Source organism: Meleagris gallopavo, chromosome 1, assembly GCF_905368555.1.
Source record: "Meleagris gallopavo chromosome 1, MGAL_WU_HG_1.1, whole genome shotgun sequence".
Lineage (NCBI taxonomy): Eukaryota > Metazoa > Chordata > Aves > Galliformes > Phasianidae > Meleagris > Meleagris gallopavo.
In genome coordinates, this window is record NC_139404.1 from 97,474,177 (window position 1) to 97,497,860 (window position 23,684).

The window sequence follows — 23,684 nt, forward strand, 5'->3', positions numbered from 1 at the left end:
AATGTTCGTGATAGATGCTTGTCTAATGAAAAGGCTGTAAATATATTGCGGCTTCACAAAATAGAATTGCTTTTTAATACTTCGCTTTTTATGCACAAGTGCTTAGATAGTAAGTCCAAAGATCTGATGCTAATTTTGCTACCTTATATTTTTGTTGTTCTGCAATGAATTCTGGGAAACTATGGATGGAGATCTTATGTATATGACACATATACCTCCATTCACCCATTTTGTACAAGAAAGCGTTCCTTAGATTTATGATGATACTTCCTTCCCAAGTCGTGTTTTTTGGAATAATTCTATGTCATTACTGTCTGTATCTGTTGAGAAGCCTGTGTTTTCATTTGCTGAAAAGAACTTTTAAAAATTTCTATGGTTCGTGATATTGATAGTATTTATTCCCTTAAGTTTTGCAACATTTCTTGATTTAAGCCATAGCCTTTGTGTGCAGTTCCGTACCAAATTATCTTGTTGTATTCATCATTTGATAAAAACTCTTCGTTTTTGTGAAGCATTCTTCACTTCTGGTATTCCTCTTAAAAATAAAATATTTGTGAGGTGTAATAGTATTAGGAAATGCTAAATGAAATCATCCGTTTGTCAAAGTGTGTGTGTTGACAGCATGTCTTCCCATGGCCCTGAGAGGGGCGTAAGCAGTGTGACAGTTTTATATATTAAAGGCATAATTTCTAATTTTTTGTAGGTTTCCTGTTGTTCTGGAAACACTTTCTATAGAACAGCTACTTCAAAATCTTTCTCTCTCATTCATTTTAGTGAAAGAAAAAAATTCAAAAGAAAAAGGAAACTGAAGAAGTTAATTGTACCAGAACAGAATGCAGCGAAGGTAATACAGTGATCTTAAATAATTTTCCTGTTATAAATTAAAGTTCATGACAATAACATGAAGCAGATTAGCTTTAATAGAATTTCCTTCCTTTCCTTCCTACAAATATCATTTTATAGATACGTATAAAACCTTTGCTGTGATTACTTTCTGTTGGGATTATTGCAGTTTGGGTAGCCCTTATAGTTATTGTTTCCACGAAGCTTTAGAATAAATTGAAAAATCAAAATACAAGTTATTTTCTTGTTATGCCTAGTAAATATGTTTCACAAATACATGTACTGCTATATTTATATTACTAGTACATTTATTGAACAAATACATTTACTAGTAAATGAGTATACTAGATCAAGTCCTTGTGAAATGTGGAATGCCTCTTCTATTTACAAATAAGAAAAAAGAAAAATAGAGAAGCCATTTTATAGCACTTACTACAATCATTCAGTAAATTAAATATGCAATCTACATACTTATTTCTGATACTAGGAGAAATATTGTACTTTGAGGTTTGCCTTACTTATTCTCTCAAGCATCAGCAGAAAATAATTACAAAAATGTCTTTCCTTTTGAATGCTGAAGCATTGTGTATGATGTGAAAGCAGGTTTAAAACATACTGCTCTAGAATAAAAAGGAGTTGACACTATTTTTAAAATGCAGAAGAGTATACTGGAAAATGTAGCATTTAAATCAACTAAATTAAAAAATAAAAGGGCCACTTAGTAATGTTCAGCTGTCGTTACTGAACCGAAATAGATGTTACAGTTTGCAAGAAAGTGAAGCAATGGCCTGATTCAAAAACTTTGTTATTGGCAGCGCTCATTCTCTTAAAAGGAGTTTTGCCCGACAAATGATGACAGAATTAGGCCTTCAGTGGAAAACAGTGGAAGTCAGGCATTAAAAACTTATTCAGATACAGATTTCAGTAAGCTGCTAAAATCAGAAGGGACTGTTCTACAGTACCTGTTTTTAAATTTATACCAGCTTCTTATGCCTGCTGTGTCAGATATTATGCTTTATGATGCAGTGCTTATAAATGTTTTCCTTTAAAATATACAAGTTATAATACCACGTCTGTGTCTCACCTTTTTACATTACTGATCGTTACTGATCTTTTTCAGTAGGACATCCTACATTTAGGGACTGATAATTTATATTTCACTGCTTACTGGTCACAAGAAGAAAGCATTTGTTGTAGGAGTTAACCCTGAAGTTTTGCAAGATTGCTTTTCTACTTCGATTGCAATCTTTTTATTAGAGAATAGCATTGATGGGAGGATTAGTGAATAAAATATACACATTAACTTCTTTGCTTTGATTAATAGGCATTGTTTAATCAACAAGTTATAGTCAATCAGTACTTAGATACTCTGTAGAATGAAGAAATAGCTAAGCAGTCTTTTTAACATTGTATGAGAGCTGCAATCCAGTGTGCCTCATTGCATTTCAGATTTAGTGGGGTGATGTTTATTTTAAGTTGCAGAACAAAATGTGGGCTCAGGCACAGAATACAAATCTTTATTGTTCACTATTATGCCACATGCAATTTTGGATTCTGGTCTTGCAGGCTGTGTGCTGTAGTATGATTCAATTCCAGTTGTTGGGATTTGAGAGTTCATGGGTAACACGAAGTGTGCTCAATAGGATATTAATTCCAGCCAAAGTCAAAACAATGGTGCATCCACCATTTATGCAGTTTTAAGTAGCCTTCTTTATGATTGCAGTATTTTTACTCTCAAATACTTGTCCTTACAGTTGCTTTCTATGTTTGTTTGTTTAAAGTCTTCTGTGTCTAACTTTAAAAGGAAAATGCTAATCAGTGATGCCAATTGGCATAAACCCGTAGATCCGATCTTGTGTTGAAACGCACTGCACAAGCTCGCTTCTATGGGTCTGTGTCAGTATGGTGATCTGGCAAAAAGTTTATGTAGCATGCACTTCAGTGGAATTTGACAACAGACCCAAGTGAGCATTTCAAACAAAACTATATATTGATTTTGGAATGCTTCTCTTGTCTATTGCCTCTTCTTCAAATTTAAGTGACTTGTTCTGTCATCTGTAGCTTCAAGTACCTTTGGCTTAATATCTTATTAAAATTTAAAGAGAGATGTGAGGGAATTGTAACATTTTCAGTGAGGAAGAGTAGGGTGTACCATTTGCCATTTTTAATAAATACAACATTACAAGGGATTACGCTAGAAAAAAAGATATTTACATTCAGATTTGAATTTTATTGTAAAATAAGACCAAATGGTTGTTTCTTTCAAAAAATGTAGTTGCATCATTCCTATCGAATAAGTACGTATAAATACATACATAGAAACATACATTATACATACATTATATATTTATATGCATATAGGCATTATAGAAAATAATCTCTACCCAGTTGAAAAATCTGTCTAAGAGTATACCTTGTCATCTGAAAAAATGGGGAATAACTGCAGACTATTTCAACAGCTGAAAGCCTACCCCCATGGGAAATATATAGGCCTGTGGCTGCTGTCACATTTCAAAGAAAGGCTGAAGAAGTGAAGAAGACTTTATGGTCACCGTCGGAAGCTGTGTGCATCCGGGTTGAGGTAGTAGGTTGTATGGTTTAGAGTTACACCCTGGGAGTTAACTGTACAACCTTCTAGCTTTCCTTGGAGCACACTTGAGCCATCGAGGAATTCATCATCACTTTAATCTGATCAGGGAAAGTATGCAAAAAGGTATTGTGTCATGGCTGTACAAAATAATCACTCTGAGGCTTTATTGATGTTGAAATAGTCCTGATTACTTGATTATTTCATTTGCATCCTGTTATGAACAATTCTAACATGTTGTCTTAATGGACTGTGATTATTTACTGTAGACACTTAGGAAAGATGATCATTTAAATTTCAATAACAGAAAACCTTAAAATTGTATTTTGATTTATAAATTCATAAATAATATCAAGTATTTAATGCTTTATCCTTTCTCCATAGAAATAGGCTATCTTGCAAAGTTCATTCAATTTTTTTTATGTTCAGATGCACATTATTTTTAAAGGGAAAAGTACAAATATTTATGTCCTTATAACACTTTCCAAAAATATTGCTGATTGGATAGCAAGGGGCAGTATCACAAGTTGGTCTTCATCTTCTTTGCGTTTGTGATTTGCTTTCTTTGTACACACACAACTCAGTGTTCCAAAGACACTGCCACACCGCCTATGTTTTCACTGCTTCCTGATTCATATGCCTCTCAGCCTGATCTCATCTTGAAGTCTCACCATCCGTGTCCTGACACAGCTTATCAGCCTATCTGAGTCCTGACTCATGATGCTGCTGTTATTTCTGGCCCCTACTGAAATTCTAACACATCTTTGTTAGCTGGCAGGACTTTGAGAAGTCATGTGCCCTATGTGAGCTATTCTGAAGTGCTGGGTACCTCTTCAAGGCAGCACAATGTCCCTGTGCTACCCAGTTGTGGTACACCATTTTTAAAGACATGGGACCAGAATGCACTAGCAAAACAGATATTTTATCCCAGTCAGAACTGAAGATGAAAGTGTGCTTACGGAGTTCTGCTGTTGTTTATGTTTTAAGTCGTACAGTTGTACGTTCCTGTTTCGTGTTTTTTTCAGTCTTCTTTATCTTGGGGAAAAAAGAAGGAAAAAAAAAAACCAAACAAACACTAGATGTATACATCTCATAAGCAAGTATTTATCAAAGAAAGGATAGTGAGTCTTTTCACAGTCCTGGCATTCCTAGAAGCAGGTATGAAATGAAAGGGACAAGGATGATGCTGTTTTATCAACCATGATTCTTCATGTGAGGCCTTAAAGATGAGTTCAATCCCATCAATGTGATAGAAGGCATTAGCACCACAAAAAGAGCACCTGTACCAGCCAGTGGTACTCACTCTGTGAAAAACTGATTCTGTCCTCTATAAAAAGAGAGAATCTTTTTTATTAGTAATGATAATAGCAATAATTTTGCCTATTAATGATTTAAGACCTGCTGATAAAAAACAGAAGAGTTGAGCCATGCCTCCGTGGTGATGTGGCTGTGGGACTGCTGTTGATGAGGGATGTAGGTACATCAGATCCCTGTGGGCCAAGGAGAGAGTGAAACATGACTGTCCCACACAGCACTGCGGGCTATGATCCTACAGTTCCCAACTTAACAGCAAATAGTTCTTTCTACAGGATTTTTGGTAGCACGGCATTTGTTGCTTTACTTTTATTGCATGTAACCAGAACAAAATGTTTGATATTGTCAGCATTCATTTTTTTCCTGCAGCAAGAAAAGTTAAGGATTCTTGTTTTAAGTGGATTCAATGCTTGCTCGTATTGTGCTTATTGTTCTCTTTTCAGTTCTGTTAAAAAAAATCAGTTACTTACAGGTTTCTATGTTTGACTTTTTCTACTCCACTGTAAGGCTTGCCAAACCGCTCTCCTAGATAACAAATAAAAGGAGGAGATGAAAATGGATTTAGTCTCTTTTTAATAGCAGTTATTTTCAGTGATTAATGTTTGTAATAGGAAATTGATAAAGAGGATCTGTGTGACAGTTAGAGGGATGCACAGTGGATTTTAAGCCTGTCTTATTGTGTAAGTGAAAGAGAGAGGATGTTGAGTGAATCAGAGCTACTCCAAGCTAATAGAAAATGCTTAATGGGGCAGCGACTAAACAGGGATGTAGTAAGTAGACCTTCATGAACCAAGGATGCTTAACAGGGGTCACTCACAACCTGAATAAAAGCTGTAATACCCTCTGTAGATTCAAAAAGACCCTGGTCACCAGCATGTTTTCTTCCCCTTCTATTTTAAAAAATTCTTGTATAGTGTAAGTCCACTGTAATTGTAATCGCTGTTTTCCTCCAACAGAGCAACAGGTGTTCAATCTTTTTATATTAATTCTTCAATTAGTAGCAAAATATGAGAGATTTTTTATTCTGAGCTGAACCAAATAGAAGTGACTGATGCAGAAAATGTGGGACTGTTTCATCTGTCTTTCAAATGCACGAGAAATTTGTAATTCTATCAGGCACAGTTACAGGTTGCTATGCAAATTTTCATAGCAGCAACACTAGCTTTAAACAATATACATTTTAAAAATTTCCTTCTCTGTTTTTTAATTTAGTTTTTTTTTTTTTTTTTTTTTTTTTACTCTGTAATGTGCAATAGATTGTTTTTGTAAGAGTTATCAAGTTACGAGCAAAAATGAATGGACTGTGAGGTAATTCTGAAGTGGATTAAGGTGGAGAATGAAAAACAAAGGGTAAAAAAAGTCTATTAAGAACAGCTGGATGGAGTTAGGTCTTCTGTGATTTTATTTTAAAGCCATAAAACATATTGTCTGTTTTAGACAAAGTCTGGCATTTTTAACTTTTAATGCACTGTTTGAACACTAGTCAGTTTTGTAGCATTCAGCATTGTATTGCTATGTTGCTTCTGCGGCAAATAAGTGTGCTTTGTAACATGGGTAAACACGAACATGCTCCAAATCTAGGGCGTTTCTAGCAGTGTTTGCTCCTGTAAGTAAGCCATAACATTGTCGTCTTCACATGTAGAAAAAATACCCACTAGGAAATCTGAGGACAAATCCTGAGATCCAAGCACAACTCCCATTAGTTTCTTTGGGAGACACAGGTGTTCAGCACTGCACACATTTGGTCCTACAGATCGACTGCCTTAATTACTGCAGATGCACTGGCCAACCCAACAGCCTTTTGTGGCCACAATTTCCGTGGTAAAGATTAAGTGTGATACAAGGCCTTAACCCTGGTTCCGAACACAGAAACTTGCAGCCTGGTAAAAACCCACTTTAATGCCAAATCCTGTTTGTCTTAAGAACTAAGTCACTCCATAGAGATGGGGAGAATTTGGATTTCTGTCTGCAGCCCAGAGTGCCTATATCCAAAGGCATTTTCCAAAGAAAACATAATTAAAGAGATATTTCTGACTTAATAACTGTGGATTGGATGCATTTACAAAGCTTGGGTGTTTTGGATCCAGCTTTTTTTGAGCTCTTCAGGATAATAAAGCTGCCATTAATCCAGTTGATCAGAGAAGGTAAATCAAGTTTTTAGAAATTCAGCATTGTTGAAATGGTGCAAAAGAGCCAAACACATATAAGTGATATGAGTCAATATAGTTGATATGGTGTATTTTAATCTAATATTAAAAAATCCAATATATTTATGGGGTGAAAACTAGAAGTCATTATGTTTTTTTTTTTGTTTCCCCCCCCCATATCTGATGCACTTTCTGTATTTGGTCTTGTGCTTCGTCTAACTTCTTCATCTTCAGATAGGTTGGAGTTCTTTGTATATTTTTAGGAAAATAATGTGGTAAAATATTTAAAAGCAAACTGAGAAAATGTTTTCACTGCAAATCTGTCCTCTAAAAATGACCAGCAGTCCTCAGTAACCTCTAAAACTTCATTGAAGTTCATTGAAACTCTTTAACAAGAGACCTGTGATAGGTGGTTTAACTGATATAGTTGGAGTTGAAGTGCACTTGAAATTTTTTTAATTTTTTGGATGTGGTTTCATATGACATTCATTTATCTATTAAGAGCAGCTTCTGGTATTTTTAATAAAACTAAAATTAAATACATCTGGCAGGCCCCATTGCAATGTGAATATCACTTTTATAGCATAGTTAAATACAAGAATGAAAAGCTAATGCTTTTGCGTTACATAGCACAGAAGAATTAAATTATTTCAGCTTTGTCTTTTCTCACATAATAAAAATGTTTACATCTGAGTGATCTTTTGGTAAAGTAATTCTGTACAAGGCTTCTGGATATTTCAGCTGTATTTTATTGCAAATTATATACTTATATGGAAATTTCAGGCAAATTTTAACTCTATTTTGCTCCCTCCACCTCTTCTCTCCTCCTAATTCTGGAAGTAGTAAGAGCAAGGCTTTCACTGATGAAATCATTCTAGGAACAGTTATTAAACCTGAATAAAACCTCAAAGATGATTCCTCTCTTTTCTATCATAACATACTCTTTTGTTCTGTAACATGGGTAAACATGAACATGTTTAGAACTTTGTTTGGACTTTACTGTATCCAGTCTCTTAATTCTTTTCTTGCAAATGTGATTGATATCTTACTTTACAGAAAAAGTAGCCATGGATTCCAGTGCTCACTTCTACCTTTGTTGCACCTCCTTTTAAACATAGAAAGCTTGCCCCTAAACATTGCAGTAATTTAAGGCTGTCTGACCGATATGGTTGACTGTCTTGCATAAAACTGGTATTGATACACTCCAACCATTGCACCAAAAGCATCATCAAAAAGAAACAGATGCAGCATAGCAGACTAATCTTTCTTTTAATACTCTGAACAGCCTTTGTGTACTGCGTACTTATGTGGTTGAGTGAAGGATGGGTATGTTTTTCTTTTTTTTTTTTTTTGGTATGCAGTTAACATGCTACATTTATTGCCATTGTCTGAGTGTTTTGAGTCCCTTCAAGTAAAACTTTATCTGCATGGTTAAGAGTTATTTATCTGCTTTTATCCATGATTTATTTGGGAAATGCAGCTCCCTTCATTGTTCTTGTTCTGCCTTCATATACTTTTGATCTATACACATTCTTCCGCTCGTTCTTTTTTCATTCTTCACTTCCTGCCACCATGATGGCAATGAAAAAGAATGTAGGGCATTGAAGGTATACTGGAAACCCAAGAGAAGAGTGTCATGATTATAAGGTTAGTAGACAGTAAATCTTATTCAAACCAAACCCTCCAGGAGTCTTCTCCTTTAATGCCCCTACAACTTTGTAAAGACAAAAAAATATTTAGTAATACTACTTTCATAGGTTTAGCATAAGACCATGGGTTTGGCTTTGCTCAAGCTCTGTGTGAGTTCAGTCTGGGTTTGGAATCAGAGTCCATGGTAGCCTGTGACCAGGGCACAAAGGAAAGACTTACAACTTGAGTATGCCTCTGCTATTTATGTGTCTAGGGTTGATGATCCATGATGACTATTCTAAATCACAGATTGGCCCATGAGTCTTCCATTTTTTAAAGGTGTTTCCATTTCCAACCTTACCACCTCTTTAGAAAGCCCAAATAGACAGAATGTACACAGTTGAAAGGAATTTATTCTGCAAGTATTTTGAACTCTCACTTTCACCTGTGTTACTTGAGAGTTTTATGTGGAGGAGGATGCTGGTATGTAGAGTTTTCATTAAAGAATAATTTATGCTATGCTGAACTGAATTATGACCAAATTGCTCAAAAGTGCCCCTGTTTACTTCTTGTGCAAAAGAACACCAAAGGTAGTTTTGACGATTTTGTACCAAGGTCACATTCAGAGAGGCAAAGCTGGTTTAAGCAGCAGCCGTTTCTCCAAATCCTTGTGTTTGGGGACTGCTACTGAAGATGTAGCTGTGTGAGAGGACATCTTTGTGAACTTGAATACAGGGAACCAGTGAACCAATGCAGATGTTCAGCTCTACACTCAGTAACATGTTCTGCTCTTTTGAGCAAATAGTAATAATTTTGACCTCTGTTCAGGCTAGATTTATCCAGTGGTACATATCTGACCATTTCTCTTTCCAGTCTCTTCAGCCCTACTGCCAAATATCCTTTTCCAGGTTGTGTACAGTAAAGAACTAAGCTCAGACTACCTAAATTCACATATTGCCTTTATGTCTCTTAACTGTATTTATAGAAATGCAGTGTCTGAAAACTCTCTGTAGTAATTGGTATATATTGATTATTGCCCACATAAACCTGAAGACCAAACTGCATACCTGAGTCCATCTGAAATAACACAGCTGGCAGTCTCAGTACAGCCACAGTGAGATTTTGTTAAAAATTTATTTTTGTCTTTAGATAGCATTTACTCAGGATGTTACTTGTTAAGTACATGATTCTTGTGGTGATAAAGGGTTCTTCGAGAAGCATTATTATATTGTAAGAAGTATATTGCCCTGCTGAATTTTTCAGCTTCTGCTACAAGAAGAATGTATGGGTATCTCTTTTATTATTTCGATTTTGAAGTAAAAGTATAGCAATGGTCCCTAATGTAAATTTTAGTGGTGAGTGCAGGAACTGATCTCATACTTGGTGTAACATTTTGACATGTTGCTACTGTTTTCCCAAAATGACTTGGGCATTTAGGAGCCTGCAGTTTGTTGATTTACAGCATGTGGGTAACAATTAAAATAGAAATCTCTGATCCAGAGGCATCTTAACAGCTTTTTGACCATAGGCTTCTTAATGAGCAGCCCCACTGCAGATTGTTAAATACATAAACTTCTTGGTGCTGCATCTATGTAATGCTTATAAGGCTCTTGTCAAAACATGCAGTCCCCATACATTCTTAGCCTCATTTGTGAGAAAACAGTGCCCTAATTTCTTCCCTGAAACAAGATGATATGAGCAACATAATTAGAGACCATGTCTGATTGGAAAAATTAGTGTTTTGTAAAATAAGCAAAGTTAAAGCAATTTAAAGTGTCATGCTGTGTTCAGATTGAGGCCAACAATGTGAACAGAAAGCAATCTGAACACCTGATGCACCCATGAAGGTGTAGGCAGCTCCTTCCCTTCTCTTTGCCCTTCTGTAAGGAGCTCCTAAAGTGTTTCTGTAAAGTGCGAGCAGCCTGATGCTGGTAAGAAAGGAGTGGAGCGTGGCTCCCAGACAGGTGGGGTTTTTGGCTTTGGAAGTAAACATGTGGTCTGTCTGATGAATGCATTATTTATTAGCTGTGTGAGCTACTGGATATACCAAAGTGGCTCAGGGATGTGATTCAAGGCGTCTGTGCAGTGCTGCATGGCTCCTCGGCTTGTCCTGAGCCCCTGCTCTGGGAGCCCATGTAAGGGTGGGACATGGAGGATGGCTGTGTGACTCCTCAGGCAGATAGAGGTTCTCATAAAAGAAAGGTGGCTGTTTGTTACTGTGTAATTTGATTTGACTCTAATTTAATGGCAATCCTTATTAGACAACTTGATTTGCAAGGCTGATTTCCATTTCTATTGATTGGGCCTTTATTTATTTGGACTTGTGCTCAGATGCTTCATCAGAGATTTAATGCAAATCTCTAAAAGCAGTTTTCTGAGGATTTTTTTTTACAGAACATGAACTCAGGTGTTTCAACAATGATTCAGTGAGGTTGAGGAAGAAAGAAAGAAAATAAATAAATGAAATAGATAAACTTCACTTTTTAAATAATGGATTGACAACGTTTTCCCTTTTTTTTTTTTTTTTTTTTGAGATTTTTTTTTTCCAGAATCTTATTTTCGATATCTGTTCAAAGCAAATTAAATCTCATTTATGGAATATTGTTAAACAGAGTTTGAAAGGAGTCTAAAAAATAAATTTTGACAGCCTTCAGTTGGCAATGACTAACATCACTTTTGGAAATTTTCTATGATTTTATTCATTAGTAAAAGGAATTTACCAAACATAGAACTTGTATTACAGAGCTGTCTACCAAAGTCTCCTAGTTACTTTCAAACTGTATGTTTTATTCAAAGCAGAGACATGAAAATTATTTGGTTTTGTAATGTATTGTTTATTTTTTATAAGTAAGATTTCTATTTTTTATCTTTATCAATGGGCATTTATAAATTTTAGAAATATATGGTCCAAACCAGAAGGCGATAATCAGTAATTAATGGTAATTTTTCATTACCTTTTCCAAGTGCAAACATTTTGCTCCTGAATTCATCATCAAGGAAAGTAGCAAGATGGATACGGTGTATAGGTATGGGAGTAAAGGTGTACTGAGAATATATTATTATATGTTAGAAGATGTAAGAGGAGGAAGAAAATTAAAGAGGTATGCAGTTAGAAAATATAAGAAATGGGAGTGTAGTGATTGCATTTGTCCTCAGGGAAGGATCTCTGGGCATGTAAGAAGAGGAATTCAGGAAAGTGGAAGAAACGATGGGAATTTGAAAGATGTAGGGAAGGGACATGAGGATGTTGCAACTTCACATTGTTTTACTTCATCCATTTTGATACATTTTGGCAACTAATAGCTTTTCTGTATTTAACCATGGGAGTTAAATTTAAATGTTTAGATAGATAGGCAAAATGTCATATTTGTTAATAAACAGATAGCTCATGGGAATAAGTTTTTCTATTGCATATTCAAATTCTTTTTTTTATAAACAAAAATCCCACTGTAAGTCTAAATTAGAGGGGTAGTAAGTCTGAAGAGTAGTAATTGAGGGTAGCATGGATACCAAATGTATTGAAGCTATCCCAAAATTATCCCACATTCTCAAGTATTAGGAACCCACAAATTTCAAAGCTAATGATAAACTTAAAACCAGTGAGGGCACTCAGATAACCAAAACTCTTCTTAATATTGACACATTTAGATGATGTATCTAATGATGTTGATTAATTCAGTCTTGTTTAAAACAACAAACATTTAATGATTATAGTACAGCCATATTATTACTGCATGGTGTCATCTTAGGGGCCAATTTAGCTCATGTGGATGCCTTCCTTTGCTTCTGCTCTATTTATTTATATAAATGAGAAATATAAAACACTCCAAAGCTTGATTCAAAAAGACAAAGATAACTCCAGCTCTTATATGAGCTGTAATTAATCCTCAGCCCGTTACCACAGAACTTAATTTAGGGAAATTCCTAGTTAGAATCAAGAATGCTAAACATTTGTGTGAATAAGAACAGTATGTGCAGTGGTGCTAGAAGTAGCAATATTTCTGATTCAAACCACGCACTGAAGAGTTGTTGAGGTTACAGAACTTCTTTCCTTTTAAGACTAAGTGCTTTATGAGAGAATGAAGTTACTGGCTGGTGATCACTTCCAGACATAGAATTGTGGTCTATCAGCCCATTCCAGAATGCAATAGCAGTTCCATATGATGCATATTAACGGAATATCTCATTAATTCCCTAAATATCACTAACCTGATCAAGTCATTATAAATTTCCATCACTCTAATGAAAATTTATCTGCTTCAGATTTTTCAGCTCTATGAAAGTATCTGAAGTTTATGGAATGTATTAAAACAGCAGCATCTTTGTTGGGAGATATCAAGACCTCCACTTAGCTATTTTTGTTACTGATCTCTTTGTATTCACAAGCATCCAAACAGAGTTTGAAGATTTCTATCAAGATTCTTTTTTTGAGGAGAATGTGGACACCGCTCTTCTATACATGAAAGCTACATTGCAATCCCATTAGAAAACAAACAAACAAACAAAAAACACAACAGAAAATGTAAATATTTATGCTACGAGCTATCAAATGTTATTACATATTGCTACATGTATTGCCAAAATAAATTTTAGGGCTATAATGCAGTTTACATGATGAGTTAAATATCTAAAGACCAAAACAGACTCTTATTGTGGTCATAAAACAATTATTTCATTGCCTTGATCTTCTTATAAGGTATCCTCAAAGCTTGGTTTTATACAAAGCTTTGTAACACAAAGTGAAGTGATATGATATTTGGCTGGGCAGTCCCAAAAGTCCTTAAATCTCTTAACATCTTCTGAATAATGTAATCCAATAAGTGTAAATATGAGTGTTCATTTGAAACTACACAACAGTATTGGAGTGTTAATCAAGAAAAAATCACAAGGGAAAGGCGAATAATTATAATATTAAAAGCAAATTGTAAATCTCTTTCATAATGTTTGCTGGTGAACTATCTAGACTATTGTCTTTCTGTTTACCATATTATTTGTCAGATAAAATCTATTATCTAAATATAGCCCAGCTTCATATACAGCAATTCAATAGCATCCACTTTAAAATATTACTATAAACAGAATATGGAAGAAAAGTAGCACTTAGCTTCCAGAACTGCAATTCACAGAACTGTGAAAAATTCACCGGACACTTAAGTAAGTCTGTCACGCCTTTAAACAAAATACATTCATGTATAAGGCCTTTCAAATGCATACACCAGGAAGTAGAGAATAGGTTAAAAAATACAAAATGGCATATACTTTCAAACTTCTGTAATCTTCCTTACACTGACGCCTTTAAATGGAAAGTTATATTCAGGAAAGCATTCAAATTTATTATTCTGAAAGCAAAAGTCCTTGTGTCTTTCCCCTTTTAAGTAACTCTATTTAATGTCTTTCCATGTGCATTTCTAAACAGATGATAAAATGTATCTAGGTGTCTGACATCTTTTTGTGATTCAGCAAAAAGCAGGAGCTCAGAACGATTCAACAGTTTGTCTATGCTTTTGCTAAATGTCATGATCATCATCAAGTTCAAGAGATGAGCCTTCTTATTTGACAAGGCTGACACTATTCCAAACGGTGCATGTGAAAGTTCTTTCTGGACACTATGTTAGAGATTTGTCCTCTGTGCTCTAAATTAAAGCACCATCTCAGAGTTGGAAGGCCATCTATCGCATTAGAATGTTTTCTTTATCAGTATGATGCTTTCATATTGTATTTTGCAATATGGTAATTATGCAGCTTGCCCCTTCTTGAAATTAATCCATATCATATATTTAATAATAACATACATTTAGAGATACAATTTCATTGTCATAAATATTAAAAGCTATATAATATATGCATATATCAAGCCTGCTGTAATGAAGGTGTTTTAAATAAACAGCACAGATTGAAATTCAAGTACTGAGGCTCAATTGATCCTGAAAGTACAGCTGACTGTACAAATAACACTAAAATTGCTTTTGTTGATCCTCATTGTTTAAGATGACAGGAATATGGCATATGAGCAAAGAGCAGTGTCAGAAAAGTTCAAACTTTTTTCTTTAAGTAATCTGCAGCATTGACTTCTTATTAAGGAAGGTGTAGAGATGAACATGTCCACAGCATGTAACCTCATCCATTCTTTCTCTTCACCTGCCCCCTGTTCTATGGCAAAAAACACAACAGCTGCCAGATATGGCTCTAAAAAGCCGTAAGTCTGTCTGGAGAAGAGCTTCCCTTGCCACAGGCAGTGAGGAAATGGCCATGAGGCTGTTTTCCAGACTGAGTGGGCACTAAGAGTGTGCCAGGGTGCAGCTGAAGGAACACAGTGGCAGCATCACAGAGTACCCCGCACTACTGGAGTTCATGGGCAATCCTCACTAGGACCTAGACAGACTCAAAGAGATGACTACACTATGTGAAGGGATGCAGAGCAGTCCAAGATAAAAAGGGCTCAAAATTGGCTTACATTCATTTTACTCCCACATTCTGCAACCTGTGAATTGTTTGTTCTGCACGTTAGAAATAATAAATTCAAAGTTTTCAAATAAATTCATTACTCTTCAAAAGAGTAGTGTTCTCTCAACTCTTGAAAGTATGTGGCAGAAAGTGAGATACTCTCAAATTGCACTTTTCCGATGTGAAATTAATCCCACAATGGTGGGAATAAAGTTTAGCACATAAGTGGGAAGGGATCAGCTGGGAAATTTACAAGCCATGAATATAGAAAAGATAAGTTCAGAAGAGTTGCAGTCAAAAGTTGTCTAGGCCTGTGGATTTTGATTCTCCTTGGAGGGACTCAGTTACTTTTCTTGTGTGTTAATATTAATGTAATTAAAAGGTTTTATTCTCTGTATTCTGAGAGGAACAGCATTACTAATTTCTTTCATTAAGCGTAATTAATGTTGGAACAATATGATAAAGAATGTGAATATTTCTTATTTAGATGTTGTCATGTTATATTTTTTGGACTGAAGAACAGAATAGCAGCTAATACTGTGACTAGTTTTTGGAAATCAGTTTCAGATTAATTCTGTGAAGTATCTTTCTGGGATATCGAAAGAAATAGGAATTAAAAGAAGATATATTTAGACATAGGTGGTAAAATACTAATATAAATATTGTAATTACCAAATCTATTTCTGAAAATGAAATGAATTCCTCAATATTCTACTAGCCTTTTTTTTTTTTTCTTTCTTTCTGTCTTTTTTTTTTTTTTTTTCAACAAGCTCTTGCAAAAGAATTAAAAAGCCAATAGAATTTTGTGGTCTTCAAATGCTTTCTCCACAGGAGCAGCAGTTAATGAAGCTAAGTAGTCACTGGGTGGTAGGAAAATCCTTGTCATGAGGTAAAAATGGCTAGATGACAAAATCTAAAGTAAAAAATATACAGTTGTCTTCCTCTATGTCAAAATCAGTACAGTGGTGTGCTCCATTGTTCCATGCTTGGAGAGCTGTTACCTGGCAGATGTATTAATGAGTTGGAAAGAAAGTTAGGCAGCGAGATGGCAACATTTATAAATGGCATGATGTACTATGTTGCTCAAGTCCAATACACAATATGTCCAGAGAGATTGTGGATGCCCTATTCATGGATGCATGCATTCAAGGCCAGGCTGGATGTGGTTCTGGGCAGCCTGGTATAGTGGTTGGCAACCCTGCCCACAGTGGGGGAGTTGAAACTAGATGATCTTTAAGGTCATTTTCAATCCAGACCATTCTATGATTCCAGAAGAATAAACCCGCAGAACTACAGCAATGGATGACACAATGTCAAATGAAATTCAGTAGTGATGTAGGAAAGCTAGCAAGCATTGAAAGAAGTAATTTGAGCTATTTATGAACTATGTTGTGTTCTAAACAAAAATACCAGGGAAAAAGATCAAGTCATTGTAGAAAATTTGATAAAATCTATGATTTCTGTTAAGGTTATGGCAGCCTTTCCATTCCCTTCCCTTAAAAATTATCTAAACAAAACAAATCTGATACAGACAAAGAAGAAGGAACTGTAACGAGGTCTTATCTATGCAATATTAATCTGCACACAGTTCAGATCACAGAATGTAGTACAAAATCTCTTCTGACCTATGTGGTGGTGAAGAATGACCAAAAGGAGTGAAAAAAAGGACTGAAAATCTATTTCCAAATTTGTTGTTTCTTTTTCCAGAGTAAAACAGTAAGAGAAGATTCAGTGAAAGACAGGAGATGCCAATTTTCAATTTGTGAAAAATGTGCATTTTCTTCATGAAATATCTTGTAGTCACTACAAGAAAGGTTCAAATTTGTGCTTTCATTCAGCAGGGCAATTTAGATGCAGACAGCCAAAATGAAATTCAAGTGCTAATAGGATCATCCATTAAAGGGCTAAGTATCTCATACAGGTACATCTCCTGGCCCAGAAATCCAGAGGAGGAAGGTATCTGTGAAGATCTTAGTTAAGTACTTATGTCCTGCTGTTCTCTCCATGGGGCAGGATTTACCCTGTTTGCATTGTTGTTGAAACAGCTGGGGAGTTTCTGTGGGTAGTCCTTGTTCCTTGCTTATATTATAATTATTACTTAGCAAAGTTGAAGTTTATAAAATCACACCTGTAGTTAGCCAGACTCTTCTGCGTCTGCCAGGCACATGCTTCTTGTGTCTCCATAGAGTTTAAAGGTAAAGGCAATAGTAAATTACATATGGTGTAAGCAAGTAAACTGCATATTTGTGCAGGAAACATAACAGTCTTACCATAAGCAGTCGCACAGTCACAGCAGTGATCTCTACGCAGTGTACTTGCAAATTGAATATGAGTGGAGAATAATGAAAACATGCAATAAACATATCTGTATATAAGAAACTAATTTAAACAGATTTCTAGGAGAAAAGTGCATTATGCTATTCTTCAAACATCTGTACTTTTGAAAATTAAAAGTATTTCATAGTTCTATTGTCATTAAATAGTCCTCTTAATCCTCAAATCCTTCTTGTTCTCTTATACATTTTGTGATATTTTAATGCCTCTGTTCCCTGGACAGACAGGCAGCAGAACTCTCACCATGGTGTTGCTATTGCTAGCTCTTTTCAAGCCCTGTCAATGCAGGCAAAACTCTATTCTACCACTGAACTGCTGCGATGCTCTGAGGTCCTTCCTATCTATTGATCCTTACCATTCACATGTTTTCTGACATTATCAAAATTTTGCAGGTAATAACAAGAAAGTGAAAGTTATGACTGGTATATCTCACTTTAGGCTACTTTTGGTGAGAGCCTCAGTAGTCAAGGCAACAAAGGAAATGTTTCTGCTACAGTTTGTATATTGGTTATCTCCATGAATCAAGTTTATGTAGAAAAAATATCTAGTGCAGCCTGTCTGCCCTAAGGCTTTATGAATATACTACTCAGTACTTCACTGTTTTATTAAAATACAAGTGCAAGAGTTTTTGTTAACTGTGATCACTTCTTCAGCATTGCACTTTCCATGTATTTTCTTAATCCTGCTAATGTTACAGCTTATTCTTCTAAAATTTAAAATTAACTTTTTAACATTTTTTATCCAAAATAAAGGCATTCAGAATTTTTTTTGTATATGTCACTTCTGATTCTCTATAATGTTTACCGTGATAATTAATCAGTATTTATGGACCTTTCTTTTTTCAAAAACTTTCTCTCAAGGTACTGTTGAACGAATACTTAATAACAGTTCAGTTATCTACAGTTAAACATGTTCTGATAACATTAGTATACCTAGGCATGAAGTAAAATAAGGTCTCTATTTGTGACATTGAGGATCCCAGCAATTAGTTTACTTTGTGTTAATTCCTGATCAGTGTGGGATCTTCCCTGTTTCATTTGTAAAGCGCAAACTGGTTTTGTTTCCCAAGCTGGCACTGACACCACTCACTCTGCTTTTCTGCCTGGACTTCTTTCAGAGCTGCTAATGGCACGGTGGCAGTCATTTCTGCCATGATTGGATGAAATTCATTTTAATGCAGACTGCTTATGTACAGACTTAAATTGAAAAAAAAACCAGTTTGATATAGCTATGAAAAACTCTTGAAAAAACTGTTGAATTTCATATATGGTGTGCATATGCTTACTTAAAAATTTACTAATTACAGTCACTTAAAATATTACCGATTTCAGTCAAGTTGATAAATCTTTTATAACATTTTGGATGACGATTTTATTTCCATGCATCCTCTGACAATCTTTATTCTTATTTCAACACTGATTTGTCCTGATGTCAGGACTATTTCAGAGTAACAGTGAGATTCTTTAATCTTACGTTAAGATTTCCTTCTATTAACCTTCACTAGTTCTTAGTAAATTCAGTACTTATCCATAAATCCTTTCTCGGTGTCATCTCAGGTACTGCTCTTTCCTGTGGTAGATGCAGGGAAATAGCATTGGAGTTCTTTGATGCTTAGAGTAAATAATGATTGTAGTCTTGAAATGGAGAAGTGGGTCTAACCTATATGATGGACATGAATAAGTTTGCACAGAAAAATAATTTGCTTGAGATCACTTTAGCTGATTTATTTTGGAATGAAAAGGTGCTCTGTGACAGAAATGTGACAGCTCTATGAAATCTGGTTTGTTCCTTTGCGAAATAAGCTGCAATGTACATAAGTACTGTGGATTTTAACTTCAATCCTATTAATATCATATGTGAAACTCTTAGAAATCCGATAAAAAATCCTGTATTCATTGTAGAAAATAAGAAAATTAATTTCTTTCCTTCTAGGGGTAGAATACAACTTGCAGGAACTCAGTGTGTAAACATTCCCGGACATGCCATCCTGGACACAAATAATCATTCTGAGGCTCTAGCTGATGAATGTAGAGTACCCCCTTCATATTTTATGGTCTTTCCTTGCTTTTTTTATGCTTTTTCCTTTTGTTTTGTTTTCTTTTCCTCCAAAGGGATGAAGGTTTTCAAGGGATGCAAAATAATTCCCTTTTCCAAAAATGTATTTTGCTGGTAAATGTTAAGACATGAGATTAATAATGAACAGGTTATTGTTTTATTAGTTTTTATTTATACCACTGTTACTCTGGAATGGAGGAATAATCTACAGTTACTCGAGAGAGCTCAAAAAGTAGTTTTCCCTGCATATCTGGGGAAGATGTTTGGTGTATTTTACTGCAGCTTACTGGCCATTTAGTGAGGAGTAAATTCATGGTATTTAAAATTAAAAGTTGCCTCTGTGAAGTCACTAGTTAAAGTAGGATCAGAGTTTAGAAGACAATTTTAAACAACTGAAACCTGTAAGAATTGATATAGGTAGAAGTTACAAACCTGTCCTCTGGTATTGTTTGCCTCTTACACTGAATATTCCCACTGAATAACATGAAAGCGTGTTGACTCATTTGCTGAATTTAAAGAATAAGCCATTGTAATGGCATTGCTTGTCAGGCTGAACTGCTTCAAATCTTGAAAAATTTGAATATAATCAAGGCTTGATGTACTCCTTTTGTATGGAAAAAGGTCATGTGACACTTCTCTTGCAGGTAGATTTATTTAGCAAATCAGTCTGTCACTTCCGTGTTGTACTGAACCACTTTATAAGGTCTGAGGACTTTCTCAATTCAGTAGATAAGAGCTTGTTTGCAACCCAGGAAGGATTGAAGTTTTCCATCTGAGGTCCACAGGAAATGTTCATCATTTATTTTTCAAATAATTATACTTAGAGTGTCTATACTCATGCAAAAGTATGTTTCTGTCTAACTAGAAGCAATAACAAAACAAAACAGAATCAAAAAAACAACAACAACAAAAAAACAGAATCTCACATTTGCTGAATAATGGCTTTATAAAGCCATAGTCATTTATGCATTTTATGCCATGTAGGACACAATCACTTTTAATTATGTTTTATTGGAATCACCTAGAGAAGTGGCTCCCCAGATGTATTTCAAGTACCTGATTTCAGCATTAGGAAATTTGTTCTACTTTTCTCTCTTTGCAGAGTTCTGGGGTTGGGGGTTCCTTGCACTCCTCCACAAGCTTCACGGGCTGACTGTATGAGGTAGCTCATGCATAGATAATATCAGATTCCTTGCAGCAAAGAATTAAAGTTAAAAATTTCACACTGTGGCTGATGCTACTGATAATGTATGAAGTGTTCTCTGAAAGTAATGCCTCCTATTTTATTATGTTGGCCCGTGATGTCAGAGGCAGATGTTGGTGGTGTGGCAGTAGAGGTTGAACCTTCCCACCAATATTCCATTATATTTTGTTGCTGTGTGACAGAATGGCAGCAGAGGGGTAGTCTGACAAAGTAGTTTCTGACATGGAAGTGCTATGGAGCAAAGGTATACCACTGAATTTCTTTATATAGAAAAAAAATGCACCCATTGACATTCATTGATGCTTGCTGAACATTTCTGGATACCAAACAGAGGATGTGAGCACAATGAGACAATGGGTGGTGCATTTCAGCTGTGGTGACAGCAACAGAGGGTCACCTCCACTGGGACAAATTGTTACAAGAGCAGCATCCAGGCTCTTGTTCGTTGCTGGCAAAAATGCGTTGCTAATGGTGGTGAGCATGTTGAAAAATAGTGTTTTGTAGTTGAGAATTTGCTCTATCAAATAGTGTTATTGTGCTTTTCGTTGCTGTTGTAGTTTCCAAATAAATAGGAGGCATCACTTTTGGAGAGAACTACGTACATAATGTGGAATTTGACCTTTATGAAACAATTGCAAAGTACACTTGAAATCGCTGTAATAATATCCATGGAAAACAGAGAGGAGTTGAGAAACAGGAAAGTTTTACTGAGTATAGAATAACAACAATGCATTATGCTGTTATCTTATTACCTGTTCTACCTTCCATCTATCTTCCAGCAGCTCCTTAAAATAGGCTGTTACAGCTATGTGCTATTTCATTTTTCCCACCTGGTAGCTTCCTTAGCAGTATCCAAAGCGATTGCCTTTCCTCACAGACACTACATCTTCTTTTCTTACTGAGATCATCTGTGCTTGTCTTGTCCATACTCTTACTCTGGCACCCATATGTAGGCAGGAATGGAGAAGTATGCTGATCAAGGAGGGCTATGCATGAAACCTATTATGGCCTTTTTTTTTTTTTTTAATGTTAAATAAAGGACTAAAAGTTTTCATTTTACCTATTGCAGGCATCTAATCTACTGGCACAGAAGTATATTTTTTAAAATGCACTGCAGCTTTCCCTTCTTCATGGAGAACACAGAAATATTAAGAAGGGTTTACTTGGGTGCTGTTCTAAGCTGCATTTTTGGACCCAGGAAATCCAAATTCAAGGCTCATACAGCAGAATTTCAAGTAGTAGTTAGAGTGGAAACTGTGACTTTTACTTCTTTGAGTCTCTCTTATATTTTAGAGGAAAGTGTGTTTTTCAAGATATCATTGCAATCTTACAATCAAAGATTCCTTTATGCTTGGATACCTGTATCTCCTTGGTCAATGCTCAAGGTTATGTACCTTCCAGGATGTACAAGTAATTTGCTTTAAGATAATATTTTGTGTCAAACTTTCTTTAGAAAAAATAAGGTATGCTTTGGGGGCTATTTTAAATGTAAATTTAGGATGGACATGTAAAGATTTGTTTAGCAGTCTTTTAATATGTGCAATAATTTTTTAAGCTGTCTCGTTGCATACATTGTTGGTATCTTTCAGCCAGCTGGTGGGTTCCAAGGCAGAGACTATCACATGTGTGCATCACATAGGTTTCTGACGATCTTGTAGATACTACAATCCCTAGAGAGACATGGTCCTTTTCTGGGCTGTGAAGCTTAGATATAATGATGAGATGTTCTGCTTAGGAATTCAGCACACAACATAGACCTAGCTGTGGATCGTGCTGCTCCACTTTTTTTTTTTTTTTTCATAAGTAATAGATGTGATATGTTTCACAATTATATGTTTTGTCTTATGTTGTTGCTCTCAGATTGCACGTGTGAGAACACATCATCTACAAAATGATTTACAAACATGGATGCAGCGTCTGATGGCACTTTATTTGTGAAGGAAAAGGCATATGTTTGCCTTGTGGTGTGTGCTCATACATCAAAATCCAATGAAAAGTGCACATCAGTGATAGGCATGTTACCAAATTTAAAAAAAAAAAAAAAAAAGCAAAATGCTATATGCTACATGGAGATGACACACAATTTATTGATTCTCTCTGAATGACTTATGGCTATAATGGACACTACAAAAATCCTAAGCCAGTCTATTTTACCTTCGTAAATAATTGACTAAGAACACAGTTCTAAATTGCATAAGTGGAATGAGATACATGCAAAGAGAGAACTATAGAAGTAATTATATGTATACAGTACATAGTAGTCTTTTTCACAAAGTTAAAATGAACTTTTTCATAGTGTCTGAAAGACAGAGATGTAATTTCAGTTTTAATTCCATTGTTGCAACTATCCTTAGCTCTACCATAATTTTCATTTCAGATGTATTGTAGTCTCTGAGTTCCTTCTTTTTGTTTTGTATAATGACTGTTAATTACTTATATCACATTTATTTGTATGCTTGATGTATTAGCAGACTGTTGCTAATAACGTATTTACTGTTCTGACCACTTTGAACACTTTCTACACGATTCCTCCAGGAGTGTGTAGTCTTTTCTCCTCTGGGTGTATCTTCTATTTTGTCTGTCTGCAATATAATCTTACATCTTTGCTTTTGATAGTTTTTTTAATTCCATATTGTGTGGTTCTACATGAGTGCCTGGGTATATAGTAAGGTTAGTGCACAGGCTGAAGATGGGGACCTTCAGTGTCCTAAAGAGGTGACTTTGAGAGTCTCACACATCACCTGGCTTCAAACAGGTATAGGCCCACTTATATGTTGCCAAAGTTCAGGTTGCCACCTAATGGAGAATTCCATCCTTTTGCCAGTGGCACGCATTTTCACCAGGCTTCTGAGCTGGCTGTTAGTTTGTGTACCTGTTTAATGAGCTAGATCAGGGACTGATCCTGCTGCAATTTGATCTTTTATTTCTCCTGGCTTACTTTTTGGATCAGATTCCTAGTCGGCTTTATGATGCGGCTGTAAGATGCAAGTGTCAGCACAAGCAAGGTAGAGGAGCAAATGACTGAGGCCAGGTGGAAGAGCAGAAAGGACTTCTTCTGACAGGTTCCCCAGTGTATGCTGCAGATTAAATATCCTGGGTTCCAAACCCAGAGAGAGCCAATGCATAG

General features: G+C 35.5%; 1 long non-coding RNA gene across 16 annotated transcripts in view; it reads left to right on the plus strand.

Annotated features, from left to right (window-relative positions):
- The window catches only part of LOC104913987 (uncharacterized), a 517,821-nt gene that overhangs the window by 305,872 nt on the left and 188,265 nt on the right, over positions 1-23,684 (plus strand). For all 16 annotated transcript variants that reach the window (XR_014887671.1, XR_014887668.1, XR_014887694.1 and 13 more), the window contains one exon: positions 775-844. This is a non-coding gene — a long non-coding RNA (uncharacterized LOC104913987). The remainder of the gene's footprint in view (positions 1-774; positions 845-23,684) is intronic.